The 16,138-nt window shown below is 35.1% G+C and overlaps 1 long non-coding RNA gene and 1 pseudogene across 2 annotated transcripts in view; one reads left to right on the top strand and one right to left on the bottom strand.

The window, feature by feature from the left end:
* The window catches only part of LOC145935756 (uncharacterized), a 126,691-nt gene that overhangs the window by 48,211 nt on the left and 62,342 nt on the right, over positions 1 to 16,138 (bottom strand). The window lies entirely within an intron of this gene.
* LOC145935754 (zwei Ig domain protein zig-8-like) overlaps positions 1,999 to 16,138 on the top strand; it is a 46,945-nt pseudogene continuing 32,805 nt past the window's right edge. Inside the window, exon 1 of the transcript XR_014425267.1 lies at positions 1,999 to 2,234. The product of XR_014425267.1 is annotated as a zwei Ig domain protein zig-8-like (transcript). The remainder of the gene's footprint in view (positions 2,235 to 16,138) is intronic.

The following is a 16,138-nucleotide window of genomic DNA, read 5'->3' as shown; positions in this document are numbered from 1 at the left end:
ACGACACCTCTCCCCCTTTTCACCCCCTTTTTTCCCTAGCACCTGTACGTGAAGGTGTTCGCGCGGCGCGACGTGTTAGTGTGAGTGCGGTATGATGAATGAACGGCGTTTTAGAGGGACGGAAGTAACGCGCGGTCCCACCTAGTCTTTTCGCACGATCGTACGTCACACACCGGCGTCGCCGGATCCTTGTGAAGATGCATCTCGCACGAGAACTGTAGTTCGCCCACGTGGAAGTACGGACCAGCTGCGCTGGAAGGATTTAGTGGCGCGCCGGTTCTCTCTCTGTGATTACGCGAGACTTGTCGCCCGGTCATTCACACAGCCCGTGACAGTTGATAGGGACGAAAAGGTATATCCGCTGTGTGCTCGTGAAGACAGATACGTGAGATGTTTCCTCTCGATAATGGACCATGCATTCGGTGGTGTAACGACGAACGAGTGCGTCGAGCGACTTTAAAGATTAGACGCGAACACGCGACGAGTCAGTTCGACGAGTGCGGGACTGATCGTTAAATACGCCATTCATTTATTAGGCATGAGTGTTTTTTACTATTTACTGAATGCACGGACGAATGAATTTTTCACGCGCCAAGAGCGCGATGAATATAATGAATTGTAATAGAAACGGGCACGTGATAGTTTACACGTCATCGATATTTTGTGAATATTTCGTGATGAATGCATATAGAAAAATCATTCTAAAATTCCACTCTATCGTGTTGACGTGAATCGTGTTTTTATCTCAGGTAATTTGAATATTTTTCGAAAAAATCTTTCTGCTGTGTTTTTTATTTAAAATTATATATAATTAATATACATTAAACTTAAGCATTTTTTTACATATTGAAGATGAAATATTAATTCTACGGAAATTTTTTAATATTCATTATTGAATAGTCGTGTCGAATCTAATTATTTCGATTAGCTGTACATTGTACAGATAAGTATAATTAACATAATATTGTTAGTATTGGCAAATTGCGCGATCTTACTGTCAATTCTTACCGTTAATTCTTCGACAATAATTCGACATCTCTGATTGAACTATTTATTCAGCCTCATTGCAGCACGAGCAATTTATATTAGTATCTGCCTCGCATGCGGATGCATTTACTGAAATTCAATGACAAGTGAAATTAATATCCCTGGTCGTGTTGTGTGCATACCAAATTAGTTCTGTCGATTATGATTTGCTGGCCACAGTAACACCGGACCACCACCGGGTAATGGACGTGCGAATTCAATCGAAACCATATCACGTTCATTTTCAATCGAGCATTTCGCCGCGCGTCACTTACTGTAAACTTAACGGGGAACCGACAACATACACACACACACACACACACACACACACACACACATATATATATATATATGACGCGCATTTCGCACGTTGCATGCGTTTAATCCCACATACTGTTGATTTCGTTGCTCGTGCTTGACACGAAGGCAAATAGCACGTACACTTTTCAGTAGCGTAGAAACGATATCACGCACGACGCGATTAAACGTTCTCTCGTCTCCCCGTTTTTGCTGCCGGCGCTTGAAATCGTAATCGCGCGGCGGAAGTAATTACTTTCCCCCGAGTAATTGCGCACCACTTGCGCATGACGGTCCGTTGCATAATTTGGAAGAGTATCAAGTATATCGTCGTATATAATATGAGATGTTAACCTGATTACTGGAACGATCATTTTCTCGCGTTAATTTCTACGCTCATGCTAAACTGTTGAAAATAATTAAAGATCCATATTATTCATACACTGTTTTAATTAACCAAACGAGGTTACAAATTATAACGTTCTCATTTATTGCTTAATTTTATAACGCGGTTATTTTAGCATTATTTATATTTTTGCGAGAATACGAGACAAAAAATACTCTTTATTTTTTTATTTACAAACGACACGATCTTGCTCTGTTTGCTAAATTAGTAATCTTATGAGAAACATTGTCGACAATTAATAAAAACAACTTGGACAAGTAATAAGTTGCAACTATCACTGATTGTGATTTCCATGATGGAAATTATTTTTTATCATCTAGGAAGATACATCGCCTTTTTTGTCGAATTGTTGCGACTTTGAAGAAGAACAGTTGCAGTGAAATGTACCGGAAACGATGGACTGTAAAAGCACTCGGAATGAATTTACGATATAACGGCAATGGGACCAGTCGGTACAAATCTTTCAAGATGATCTGCACTTTCCTTCTCTTCATGCTACTGCACGGTAAGCAAGCATTGAATTTTCTCTTTGCTAGAAAATAATTTAGCACGTATTAAATTGTTGAAGAGACAGATAAGTCGAGCAGTATAAAATTAAAAATTCTTCAAATATTTATATCAGAGAATAATATGTATATAAATATTTTATTTTAATAAATTTATATATTAAAATAATTTTCATTACACAAAGATAATGTTGTGATGAGCTAAAACGTCGTAAAACTTTAATTTGCAAACGATCAAATATTTTAAACAATGCAAATATTTTAGCAAACGAACATTGCTCAGTTTCAAGTAAAATAATAATCTGCCTGACGTAGTGTATATTTTTATATATCACCGCATAATTTCTATAAAAATTCTGTCCGTCAAACAAGTAAACACACATCTCGAAATTATGAATAAAAAAATGCCGTTTAAAGAACAAAGAGAAGTTAATGGTTGCGAAGTTAATGGTTGAACTGTAACATGCGTACATATTTATTCGTAAATTGGCGAACGGCTGTACGAAAGAAAGAAACGAATGCGAGAGACAACAATGACTTGACATATGTTGTTGTGACGGAAATAACAACATCGGAGGAAAATGCGTGCAGCGCATTTAAAAGGCATGCATTCGAGACACTCTCCTTCGTATGGAATAGCTTTTACGACGTAACGTCGTGCGCGAATCCGACCGCGACCATTAACGGAATTGCCACGAGCATATTTTTCCATTCGATAAACACCATCTGGAAAACACGGCGAACGTTGTTACAACGCTGTGATAACACATTCGGAGAAATTTTTTTGTACGTTAAGGCGATGCACGATAGGATAGAATCGATGCTATTGTATGTATATGTCTTGTATAGGATCATAAATTCTCCGCTCGACGGTTTTGTATTTATTCAACGTGATGATTTGTAGTAACAAGACGGATGCTTCGTTCTAGCAGAACCGCTCTTCAGAGCATTCCATCGTCAATTATATTCCAATTAATGCAAATTCGATTATTTTACTCGCGACGGTAGAACAATAACATTTATTATTATTATTAGTTATTTATCAAATACAATTCTCGATATACTTTTATTGTGTGTAAATTATTAATGTTATCTTATAACTATTAATTAATATTGTTATTATTATTACATATCTGTTCGCTACATCGAACACTTCATAAATGTTTCAAAGATTGCGACACAGCGTGCACATGAAACCAGCCAATTTTACGAGCGCGGCTTACGAATTGAGAAAAGTATATAAACTCGTCGTATCTTGAAAAGAAGTGAATATCTCGCCGGTAAGTGTGTAACCGGTTTGAAGATGCAAGCCACGTTATTTAGTCGTAGACCATAAACGCGGATGCAGTAGTATCGTCGATGTAATATCGCGCCGGCGACAACATGTTCGCGCAGCGACGTCTTTACAACCGTTCTCTCCGGTCTGACTATCGTCAGACCACTACTACTCGTATCAGCACGATTTTCACCGAGCTCCATAAAATCTCGCGCAAATAATTTATTTATCACGCCTGATGATTTTATTTACCGTAAGATGCATTATTTGTCGTCAAGCTCTGTTAATTAAAATAATAATAATAATCTTTATTGTGCAAAATATATGTAGAGGTAGAATTTGACAATAGGTACATTGACAATCGATTTGAGAGTTTGCATTCAACAATGCAAATTCATTTTTGTGTATGCCATATGGAATATTTATTAGTCTGCAAGATTATTTATTTTTAGTTAATTATAGATTACTATATAATATTATAAAAAATCGTAAAAAATATATTTATATAACAAAGAATCCAAGAAAAACAAATTGATATCCATATCAATATGAAACACAAGATTTAATTATTAAGGTCTGTACATTCTCGTTTGAATTTTTTAACGAACCAATTTTTATTTTGTTTATTTTTATGTTCTTGTTTTGCTACTAACAAATATAAATATAATATTGATTTAGTAATATAAAAAATATGATGCGGAAACAACTGTAAAATGGTTGCATTTTGATAGCTTTCGTGTGTATACACGTAGTATTACGTGCGTACATTAAAACTACATACATGTGTGCTTGCATGTGCACATACTGTATACTTCACTGTATAAAAAAAATTGTAATTTTTTATTAAATAATATAGTGCGACACGCCATATTAAGTCTATCACTTTGGTTGCCATATTATAATACATATTTTCTTCAACGTTCTTTTGCGTTTTATTCTCGTTTATGCGCCTTATCACGCATTATCTACTATAGTTCATACTTTGCGTGATCTGACATGCATTCGCTCCGCAGATATATTGTAAAAGCGTGATAATACGATGTTGCTAACCTAACGCTATATCCTTATTTTATGCAAAGAAAATAATGTTTTATAGTTATTCAAAACCAAACCGTGATGTTATATAATAAAGAGAGAGAGAGAGAGAGAGAGAGAGAGAGAGAGAGAGAGAGAGAGAGAGAGAATATAATAAAATAATTTATTCTTCCAAAAAAAAAAAAAAAGAAAAGAAAGAGAATATTTATCTGTATTTTTATTTTTACTCTTCTCTATATTTTTAATTTTTATTCTTCTCTGTATTTAATGTAGAAAAATGATGCACATCACGACATCAAAATCTAATTATAAAGTTTTCGAGGCAAAATATAATCGTATATTCTGTAATATTATCACGAAAATTCTTCCTAATACGATGTAAGCAACGTTACAAAAGCGGATATATGTGCTACCGAGTAGCTCAGTCAACGTATCGATTCCTTGATACGCTTTGCGGCTGCAATTTTCAATCAGCCCAACTGAATGATCGCGGCTGAGTAACGTGTAGCTACCGCATATATCCATTAGGAAATTGAAAATTGTAGATGTTCTACGTCGCGGTCCGATGGCACGCGGCTCAAAATGAGAAAAAAAGCGAATTGCTGTGCATGCGAGCGCGAACGCGCATACATATATACATACGCGTGAATAACGCATTCGGAAATTGTGCAAATAGTTGCTATGTCAATAAATTTTTCTACATTAAATGGCAATTTTCTGACTGTTGCACGTGACAATTTCCAGTAACGCGTCGAAATATCTCTGCCCGCTATTTCCGATTGCATAAATCGATTCTCAACATATCCGGAATGTAGGTCTCTCTCTCTCTCTCTCTCTCTCTCTCTCTCTCTCTCTCTCTCTCTCTCTCTCTCTCTCTCTCTCTCTCTTGGCTAAGATGATTCATGCTTTTGACTTGCTAAGAGATTTGCATCTATCGTGTCATCGTCATCGTCGAAGTTACCGGCGTTAATTATGATCGGATGCTCTTTCTGAACAGCTGACTTGGCTGTCGCTTAATACGATTAACCATAACTTATACATGAAATCGCGGTTAAGTATGCGGGACGTAAATTGTAAAACTCGATACCTCGCGACCCTCACATTTACTCAGGATTGATGTTTTATTCAAACGACGCCGCTTAAAATCGAAAGCCGCTTCGCTTCGTCGTAATCTGTAATTTTGTATTCACCTTCAATATTTGCGTCGTAGGATTAAGTTTAACTAACAGACGCGATGTTTCCGTCACTGCAAGTAAAACACTCGATCCAAGTTTGCAGCGTTCTGATTTTCTCTTTGACATTTTGAGATTAAAAACGCAATACACAGACTCGAACTTGTTCAAATTGCGCACAAATATTGCAAAATATATCGTATCGCCTATTTAATAAATTTCGAATTACATATACACATATATTCACAAATATAATGTCATCCGTAACGTCATTAAAAATTGTAAAATTACTGAATATGATGTTTAGCAATATTGATAACATGGAAGGAAATAGAAAAAAATAGATTGGCTTTTTATTAAATCATCTTACATCTTAAAGAAGTAATAGAAATATAATTGTTGCAGAGATAGAAAGAGAGAGAGAGAAAAGTTTTCAAACAAATATCTATCAAAAAAGTTTTAACTTCTTGAAGTATCTTTGCTCAAATATATCGTCGAAGATAAATCAACATTAAATATCAATTGAATTGTGAGTAACTTATACTATAACTTTATATTGTTTAATTGTTTCTAACTTAATATTGATTATGTATATATATGTATATATAGAAAAGATAATTTCAAGTTTCCAGACACAATATTTGAATACATAATGTTGACACCTGAATATAGTTTACTATTTAGATAAATAATGCTTTATTTTAAGTATGAAGGAAAAAGTAAAATTTTATTTCTACAAAATAAGTAATTAAATCATTACAATGCTTAAATAATCTAATAAATAGTTTTACATATATATATTTAATTTATCCCATTCTGCACAGTCTGCAAAATCCCAGGCTATTTATAGAGCCATTATCGCCATTATCGATCTTAAGAAAAGATCATTATTTTAACGGATTATCGGACATCGTCGATTTTCGTGGTAAAAAGGCTAAATCCCCGGGCATCGTCGGCCTTGGGCCATATCGCGATGTGCTTTTTTTGCTTCTCCCGAAATCTCTGATCCGATCGAAAGTTCATTCCGAAGTAACGCCTTCGATAAGATTCTTACAAGTAGGTGCTCCGGTTAAGGAAGGAGCGCGACGAAGGAAGAGGAAAGGAGAAACGAACTTTCGTTGACTGGTATTCAGAAATGCAAACTTTTATTCGCGAAGCGTTTGCGAAGTCCGCGAGCATTCAATGTACGTTTCGATCGGGGGAACGTCGCGATTTTACGACCGATACAAACAATGAAATCAAACTTGGCGATTAATGGCGAATGAACTCGGGGGAAAATTCGCCGCATTGTACGAAAAGCGAATCGAATGGACAAAGAGTCCTTTTTTTCTCGTGCTATTAAGATTTCTGAGTGGTGCCGCAAAGTACCTCGTTACTAGAGCTTCGGAAGACGAGTTTTCTTCCGAGATACTTAATTAGGAACCGGCCGCATAATCTCGCCCTGGTCAATTCATTTTTACCATCGGCTAGATTAGAGCTGCAAATTCCATTAAAAACTCATTGTTTGATTTTCAGTTGGAATACAAGTGCGACACGTGTACGAATAAATTTTCTTTAGGCGGAGGACGTTTTACGAGATTTTAATCTGAAGATTTATTATTGCTTTTGACAATATAACGCGGGACCTCTATTGTTTATGAAATTGGAACGGACGCGGCGCGAGCGAAAGGATCATAAATTTTCGCGTTAATAACATTTTTGCGGTGCTGTGCGAAGAAACGGGACTGTTCAGCTGCCTAAAAAGACGGATTATATTTTAAAGTGCCTAATTAATTGGCGCTATTCATTAATTAAATATGGTTTACGAACTTGATTCTGCTACGCGTCTTCCTCAAATGACCCAGTTGTGGATATCACTTAGTAGAAAGTTGATGCGGCGATGCGCAAGATTAATTATCTCAGGGGAAACCAAAGTTGCAGAGATTAAAAAATAATTAAATCAACTAATTCGAAGAGAGCCAACTTCTTTTCAATCGCAAAAAAAAGAAAAAAAATAACCGTGTTGCGTTACATTAATTATTTCGCGAACTATGGAGCGTGAGAAAGGCACTTTGCACGTTTGCATAACTTACGTTTGTCGAAAGTAACTCTCAGTAGCGGGAGATAACTACAACGTAATACATCTGCTTACAGTGGTTAACCTAAGATAAAGGGAATTCCCAAATCCCGCGAGAGCGGGTAAACGTTCTTTGATTTATGGTTACGGCTAATAGATTTTCCGTTGGAGTGAGAATTCATCAATTCACAGTAGCCTGGGCGGTTAACGCGGATCGATATCTGTTACACGTTATCACCAGCCAATCCGCCGTGCAAATATTTTTGTTTCCACCTTGTCAGGCGTTTTTCAAAAAGTCCCGTCGGCGACGAGCGCACACATAGATCAGACTGAGAATAACGTTGCACGCGCAATATCCACCGGCCGCGTCATGATATATCAAAGCGCAATTTACGGTGCTGCTATATCGCCAATATCAAACGAGCTTTTTCGCCACCCTCCTCCGGCGGTAGACCGGGAAATATGGTTTGCGCTCTACGAACGAATCTGAAATTTATAACGGGATCAACCGTGCGAACCGATGACGGTCTCTGATCGTCGTAACATCCTTCATCGAAGGCGGTAAGATCACCGGCAAAGAAAAATGTGTGTGCGTATATATATATAGATATATGTATATATATATATATATATATATATATATATATATATATGCTTACTAAGAGAAAAGTGAATATCTCACGTCTACAGTTCTACGAAGTTTTTCGCGTTCAACAAGTGAAAGGACGGCGCGGTGCCATAAAACGATAAAACATTTCTATTTTTCAAAAAAGAGCTTTCATAATTGTAACCGACTCGACCCAAGAAAGTTTGCCGGAACATTTCGTCGCGTTATAGGCGAAGACGTAGAGGATTATTTAACGTTCTTCATCGAGCCATTGTAGGAGTTAATACGAATATTTCATCATATACACGCGGATAGTAGAAGTAGAAGTTCGAGATATTAGCATTTGTAAAAAAAATAATACCACTTTAACAAAACGTTTCGCGCTTCAAGTAATTGGCTAATCTCAAAGTAGTGAGTGAGGAATATCGAGAAAGGATTCCATCGTCATTCATGCGGTACGAACTACCTTGCCATTAGTCTTTATAATGAGACCGCTCCTCTGGAAGGAAAGAAAGAAACTCGATTCTCTCGACTCGATCGTATTTTCCTTCCTTTCCGATATCAATATTTTCCACTGCCTCAGAATATCTCAGTCTTCCGGCTTATAAGAAATCTCTCCATTTCATTTCCCTGTAAAGCACTTCGTTCCCATAATTTACACGGCAACGGTATCTCATAATTTAAAACGCATACCGTACTATTTATTATCTCTTTTTCTTGCTAAAAATATGTTTTAAAAGATATTTTATATAAATTTAAATATTCATTTAAAATCATATTTCATTTGTAATGAATACGCTATATAAAAATTATAATTCATGGTTGTCAATTGTTATTATTTTAATTCAGTATAATACATATTGAATTATTCATATTATATAGTTGTGGATTCATCAATATGTAATTTCGGACACGTATTATTAGAATTAGAAGGATATAAAATATTGAGGTTTGCGTTTTTTTTTTTATTAAAGTACTTGATTGAAATACGAATCGAAACAATGTTATAATTATTTTTTTCCGAGAGAATTTATCTAAAAAGTTTATCACGAAATATGGAATAAAATAAATGGAGATAAAAATATTTTTTATTCTCTTGAAAAATTTTAAATTAATAGCTTACTATGTTATAATTTATCACGTTTTAATTGCAATATAATTTTACATATCGCAAACATGGATAGATAAAGATCGTTTTTATGCGCGAGTTTCTGAATTTCGAACAAATCCTAACAAATTGATGGCGAGTAGATTTACACAATCGATCGATATTCCTTCTTACATCATTTACGAAATAATATATAATCCTATCTTCGTGGAGAGATACAACGTGAGAATATGAAAACGGTAAGAATTCAAAAAAGTTCTTTCCGACGTTCGTTTCGTTTTACAGAAAGTAAATTTGTCAACGCATTTACTAATGTAAGATATATGTGAGTGAAATTTCGCAATCCCACGATATGCATTATGTCGTCGGAACTTTTTGATGGCAGAGAAACAGACGATGCGAAAGGTAAAGCAAATTGATCGACGGATAGAGGGGAAGAAGATATGCTTCATCTCGATATATACGTTTCTTTATTATGCTGTGTGAGGCCTGATATGAGAAAGTAGACGCAGAAAAGGAAAAATTTGCATCCCAAAGAGTTTACATCGGAAATACGAACGCCCGATGCAATATTTCTCGGAGAAACGATTCTCCGTCGCGTCGGGGGTCCTCCTCTGATAAAAATCGTCGGCGTATATAGAAGTGACTCCGCGTTATTCAGAAACCGCCTAGATCTCCTTAGAAATTTTGCTGAAAAGTGGGAACGATATAACCGTTAACTAGGCGATCCTTTTATGAACCATTCTCGAAAATACGAGTTTTCAGGTCCAGGAAGAACGTTAACCCGCGAGAGCCAAATTGCACTTCGGCAACGACTTCTCAAAGTTCGTCCCCGCAATACATTGAATGTATATAAAATAACGAAAAGAATCTTCTTTTATATTTCTATGCTCGCCCATTTAATTAAACGGCAAAAGCTCTTAAGAGGCTTATGAGTTAAGATTGCCGGTACCTTATCGCGACGACACGTTTGCGGTTGTCAGCAATTTTCTTCGGCTACCTATTTCCCAGACATTATATGTGTCGCTTCTCAGTTCGGAATAATAAAAACTTTTTTCGACTTTCTAATGGCTCGTCGAAGAGATAACTTATTCACATTGCGACGCAGTTATTATTAAGAGAATTCTGCGACGAATCGCTGAAACATGAACAAGTCTCGCGAAATTCTTCTCGAATCACCATAGTATTATATTATATTTGCAATTTTGTGCCAAATACGAAAGACAATCGATCTGCCAATGAAATAAGTCCCTAATTGGGTAAAAAAAGAATAAAATTTGCAATGAAAATTCTTGTGATGACACTATACTTTTATAGTAATAATATTGTATGTGTATATTTATTTCTTTTCAAAAATTAGCAGATCTGCTGAGACATATAGAGTGTCTAACCACCGTTCTTTATATTTTAATAGAATATTGTAGAAAATAATTAAAGTAAAAAATTCCATTAGAAGAATGTTATAATTCAAAGATTACTGCGCTTTGTATAACATGCATGTATCATAAACAAACAATCAAACTGGTCACATTGAACCCCAAGAGGTTAATCAAAGAGGTATTCAGAAAACTATCAGCGTACGACAAACAAATATCAACATTGCTAATTAGCACTTTGTACTGTATCATATGGAAACGATGACAAAATCTAATATTAAAGATGCTAAAAGAGAAATGTAGGTGCACGTTCTTGCGTCTGACGAAGAATCGCTCTATTCATTTGTCTTTCTGATGAGGAAATCGCGAAGGAGCTTTCTCCCATTCTTTCCTCTTATCCTCGCTCCCATTCTCTGTCCCTCCAGGCTATTCCGTCTAATTAAATCGGAGCTTCTTTGAAAATCTTAAGAGCGCAACATTTCCAGTTCTACTTCGAGCCATTTGCTTCTGTTATTTAGTGCTCTACTTCTTTGACGATGGCAACTTTGCTACACGAGTCGGATTATAGTCATGAAAACTATTGCTTGTTTGCTATTTTGAAAACGAACCCCTGTCAATGATCCACAAAAATTGCACATATGCATAATTTGCAATCTATCATAACAAAGACAAATGAACCAAATCACGCTACCAAAAATCTGTTCTTTTTTTTATAATTACTGTTGAAAATACTACAGGAAAATAGAACGGGCGATATTTAAATAATTGACAAGAGAGAGAAATATGAATTTTTATTTTACGTATTTTTTGCGCGCGATACTATTTATTTTCGTACTATATTTTGGTGAGTAAGGGAACAGTTGGATAAGAGAGGAGAACGTAATCACAACTGCGTACGTTTATATAACATTCGTACATACCACTGCGAGTTATCATTACTCTTCGCGGTAGAGAACAAATATTTGTTCTCATGGGGCGGGCGAGGATTCGAGGTTTCAGCATGCAACGAAAGCATACCTGTAATTGAAGAGGCAACGAAAATAGTAATAACTGTGCGAAACTCAGCTTTCGGAAACTTACTAATTGACACGACGAGCAAGATATTTCATTCGCGCACGCGTGTACAAAAATAGCGGACGCAATTATTTTATTTTTTTTTTCTCATCTCCGGTTGCAGCGTTGTCGTCGTGCCGTGCGAGTTGAAAGTTGGGGGGAAAATGAAAATGGATCGCGCCTTCTGTTTTGGCACGGAGCAAGCTATTCCGTTGATTCGAAGGGGCGGTGTACGGAATGAAAATAGATCGATGAGCAAGACGAATATGCTTCGCTCTATCGATGAGTTCACCGGCTAACATGCACCGTGCACTGACAATGATGAGTTGAGTATTTGAAAGTACATGGCGGGATATCATGAAAAAAAGGGGGATTCCGTTGCGAGGCAGTTTCCATTGAACGACCGGCTCTATTGAAAAAATACTCTCTTTTAGTGAAAGTAGATTTATTCGCTAATTTACGAGTAAAAAATTAAATACGCATGCTTTTTAATTCAATGGATATTATAATTATTATAATTATTATTACTATGTTCTTTTCCCTAACATGTATTATAATCATTTCTCTCTTTTATTCATATTGATTCTATTGAAAAAAGAGACTAAGAAAATATATACTGCAATTTTATCTTGTATCGGGTATAAAGGAAAGAACAATATCAAAGGAATGTGTATAATAACATGCCATAAAAGATTATTAGATACGAAAAAATAAAAATTTAGAACAAAAATGTACGAATAAGAAAAGCTTTTGTTATTGTCTTACACGAATTATATCTATCAGATATAACATGACACGAGAATAATCGTTACTTTTTATTAAGAGCAAGCTCTCAATGATCTATTCGCGTGAACGCGAAAAATCCTTGATCCTCGATAAAAATCTCCCCTTGCAAACTTTTACTCGAGGCACTAGACAATAGAAAAAAATTTAAAAAAAGAAAAATCTTTCTCCACTTTATTTCGCGTGTAAAGGGAAGATCGTGATCAAAAGGAACACCATTTCCAGCACTCGATATAGAATCTTCATGTTACGGCAATTCCATTTCCGTGTACATAAAATGTCGTTAACATTGATGAGTTCCTGCATCCATGTAGGTGCATTGTTGCGGCGAAGCATAAAACCGGTGTAGAGATACCGGAAAACGTGCTCTGTAAGGTATGCCTGAATACCATCATTAAATTCGAATTCATTGAACAAGTGCGCGAGAACCTCGCTTTTGATCCAGGTCGTTATAACGACTATCTATATTCTATATACACATATGAATCGACACCGGTCATCGGAGCAAACGATAAGAATATTATTACCGCATTTTGCTCTCGGAAGTATTCGATTTCTTTTTTCATTGTATCTATATGTAGTCGTTTTATCATACTATAATCAATATAGAATATCCTCGTTTTTAGAAGTATCGATGCTATAACCGCGGTAGTTTAATCAATATGTGGAAAATCGCATGTATGCATATATGCATGTGGTTCGCAAATATGTACGTAACTGTATTATGTAATTATGTAATTTGTGGAGGCTTTCTAATAGTGAATATTGCGCGACGTGTACAAACAATGTCCATTTGGAATGTACTTTAATAATGGCATAAATAGATAATTTGAAATCGAGTTCGCTTTAACGTTAATATTTAAGGGAAGACATTAATTTTCCATCATGTTTCCTCGACTTTTGTTAATATTGGAGCTGTGCCAACAAGTGCGCAGTATTTCTATGAATATGCAATTCGCAAGGAATAATTTTATGAAGAATAGATTTTCTTATCCTGAGGGTGACATCATATTAAATCTATCTGATTTTTCTTTACATACAAATTATGTATATTAAATTTGAGTATAATAATATTCGCGAATCAGTTTCTGTGCTCGCACTTCACTTTTTTATGAATATGCCAAAGCGAGATATCCGTCCGTATAGCATACTTTTATCCCAGAAAGAAGAGCCCTTTGTTTTGATCGCATAAAAACTGTTTGCGATAATATCGGCGTGCGCGCGCGACACTGACGGGAACAAAATTAAATTTTCTTCCGTGAGATGAAAGAAGTAGTATGGAAACTGTGTCTGCCGCAGCCACCCTTTGAGAATTTTGCGGCAACGTCGCTGTGCCACGATAGAAAAGTCACAGGGATATACTATTCCTCTATCTTATATTCCCTTCTTAGCAGAGCGGAAATGTATATCGCGAAACGTTTCGAGGGTTGACTGGCGGATTTTCTTGGCTCTTCGTCTTCGATCCTTGTGCCAAATTAACTATACTCGAAATGGCAGAGTTTGAATAATAATATAATGAAAATCATCCCTCGACAGAGTAAAACAGCTTTATTCCCTCCAAAGCTAACATCTCGAGATGTTTTTTGTTTGATTAAGAATCATTTTACGCATCTTTGAATTTTTTGTTTTTTTTATCTTTAATAAAATTAAAGATTAATAAGATGAAAGAAAAATAAGATTTTTTATACCCATGATAAAATGAAAAAAAAAATGATAATTTCTCTGATAAACCAATGCCGTAACTTGATAATCGTTATCTCTCGGATAGCACATGAATTTTTGCAAAAATGACTCGTCATAAATGCAGCGTTGCAGAAAATAACGCTCGCACGAAAAAGTCCGATGTAATAAAAAGAGATAAATACCACTTAGCATGAGTACATGTTAAATATGGGGAAGTACGTGCAGGAGCAAACAAATTAAATTGAGTGAAATATAAGCCGCACCGTATGATATGTAGAATCAAAATTTTAATTAATTCAGAGCTCCTAGCGTTGAGAAAATAAAATTTGCTCGCTGTAATTTTTAAGCGACTACGCGGTATCTTAAAATTCATGCTATGAAATTCCGTCTAAAATTTTAATTATACTCCGTCGCACTGCAACGCTGTCACAAACGGAAACGTTTGAGAAAAGAAAGCACGAGTAGACGAGATCTGAATATGACTAGACAAAAAGCAAGAAACGCTATCCTTAAATTTCCTTAAGTCCTTAAAATTTCGCAGAAAGGGAGAGAACGCCAGGTTAAATTCGGTCAATCGATCTCTAAGTATTAAAGACGTATTAAGATCGCTAGGCTCTTTGTTCATGAATAGAAAAAGCAGAAAAAGTTCTTAATGAGAGGTCCGTTTTATTTCTCGCAGGATAGATTCATTTGATGTCTCGAAAGCTTCAGACTCAATCCTGATTCTTTGACGCACTTGTAAATGCAAAAGTTCCAAGCAATGATAATAATCTAAAAGAGCGAGCTTCAATAGATCAAACTATATATATAATATTGTATATATTATATATTTTTCTCATTTCGTTTAATCTAATCGAATATAATTATCCGTGCGAAGCGAAGTTATATTAGTTTTTGATAATAAAATATAAAAAAATGCAATACATGTATAAAAATTATTATTGCAATGCATGCATAAAACTATATATTAATTAATTATGCAATGCATAAAAATTTAATATTTAAATCTTTAACAGAAATTACGAACGAAAAAAAATAAATTTTCTTAAAATAGAAAAATCTTTGGATCAAAATACTTGTGCTTTTATTAGACTCGCGCGTCTTCATACGTCCACCACGCTGCATGTCTGGCGCATTAAATTTTTATACATTACATAATTAATAAATATATTTTTATGCATGCATTTGCAATAATAATTTTTATGCATTGCAATTTTTATTTTATTATCAAAGAATAATAATAAGAATAATATAACTTCGCTCTCTTTTCGCGCGCGTAATTATATTCAATTAGATTAAACAAAATGGGAAAAATATACATAATACATATATACATATGTTTGATCTTAATCTACTAGTTGATGATCTTAATTAGGATCAAAAACAAAAAATTATTAATAAGCAAAACTGACGTGCCTTCTTTTATTGCAATATTTTTTGTTTTGCATTTTTCATTATTAATGTTAATTTTAACCAACTATAAAAAATGTATTAATTAATAAAAAATGTTTTGTTCAAAACATATCACGATAATAAAAAGATAACGTTTATTAACGACACAGTGTAATTGACGATGAAAAGAATGCGTTTTTAGTCTTGTAAGAAACATGTGTTACTTATACTAGACAGCAGATGTTCATTTAAATTTTGTGAAGGGAATTTGATTACGTCGTCACATCCTATAAATTTTCTTCTGGATCGGCGGCTGTGCGAGTGGCTTAGAAAATACCTGATTGCCGTCATAACTCTAGGTA

This window comes from Prenolepis imparis, unplaced genomic scaffold, assembly GCF_030444845.1.
Source record: "Prenolepis imparis isolate NDT839.2.m4 unplaced genomic scaffold, iyPreImpa1.0 SCAF_4, whole genome shotgun sequence".
NCBI classification, from domain to species: domain Eukaryota; kingdom Metazoa; phylum Arthropoda; class Insecta; order Hymenoptera; family Formicidae; genus Prenolepis; species Prenolepis imparis.
This window is presented reverse-complemented; position numbering and strand designations above follow the sequence as displayed.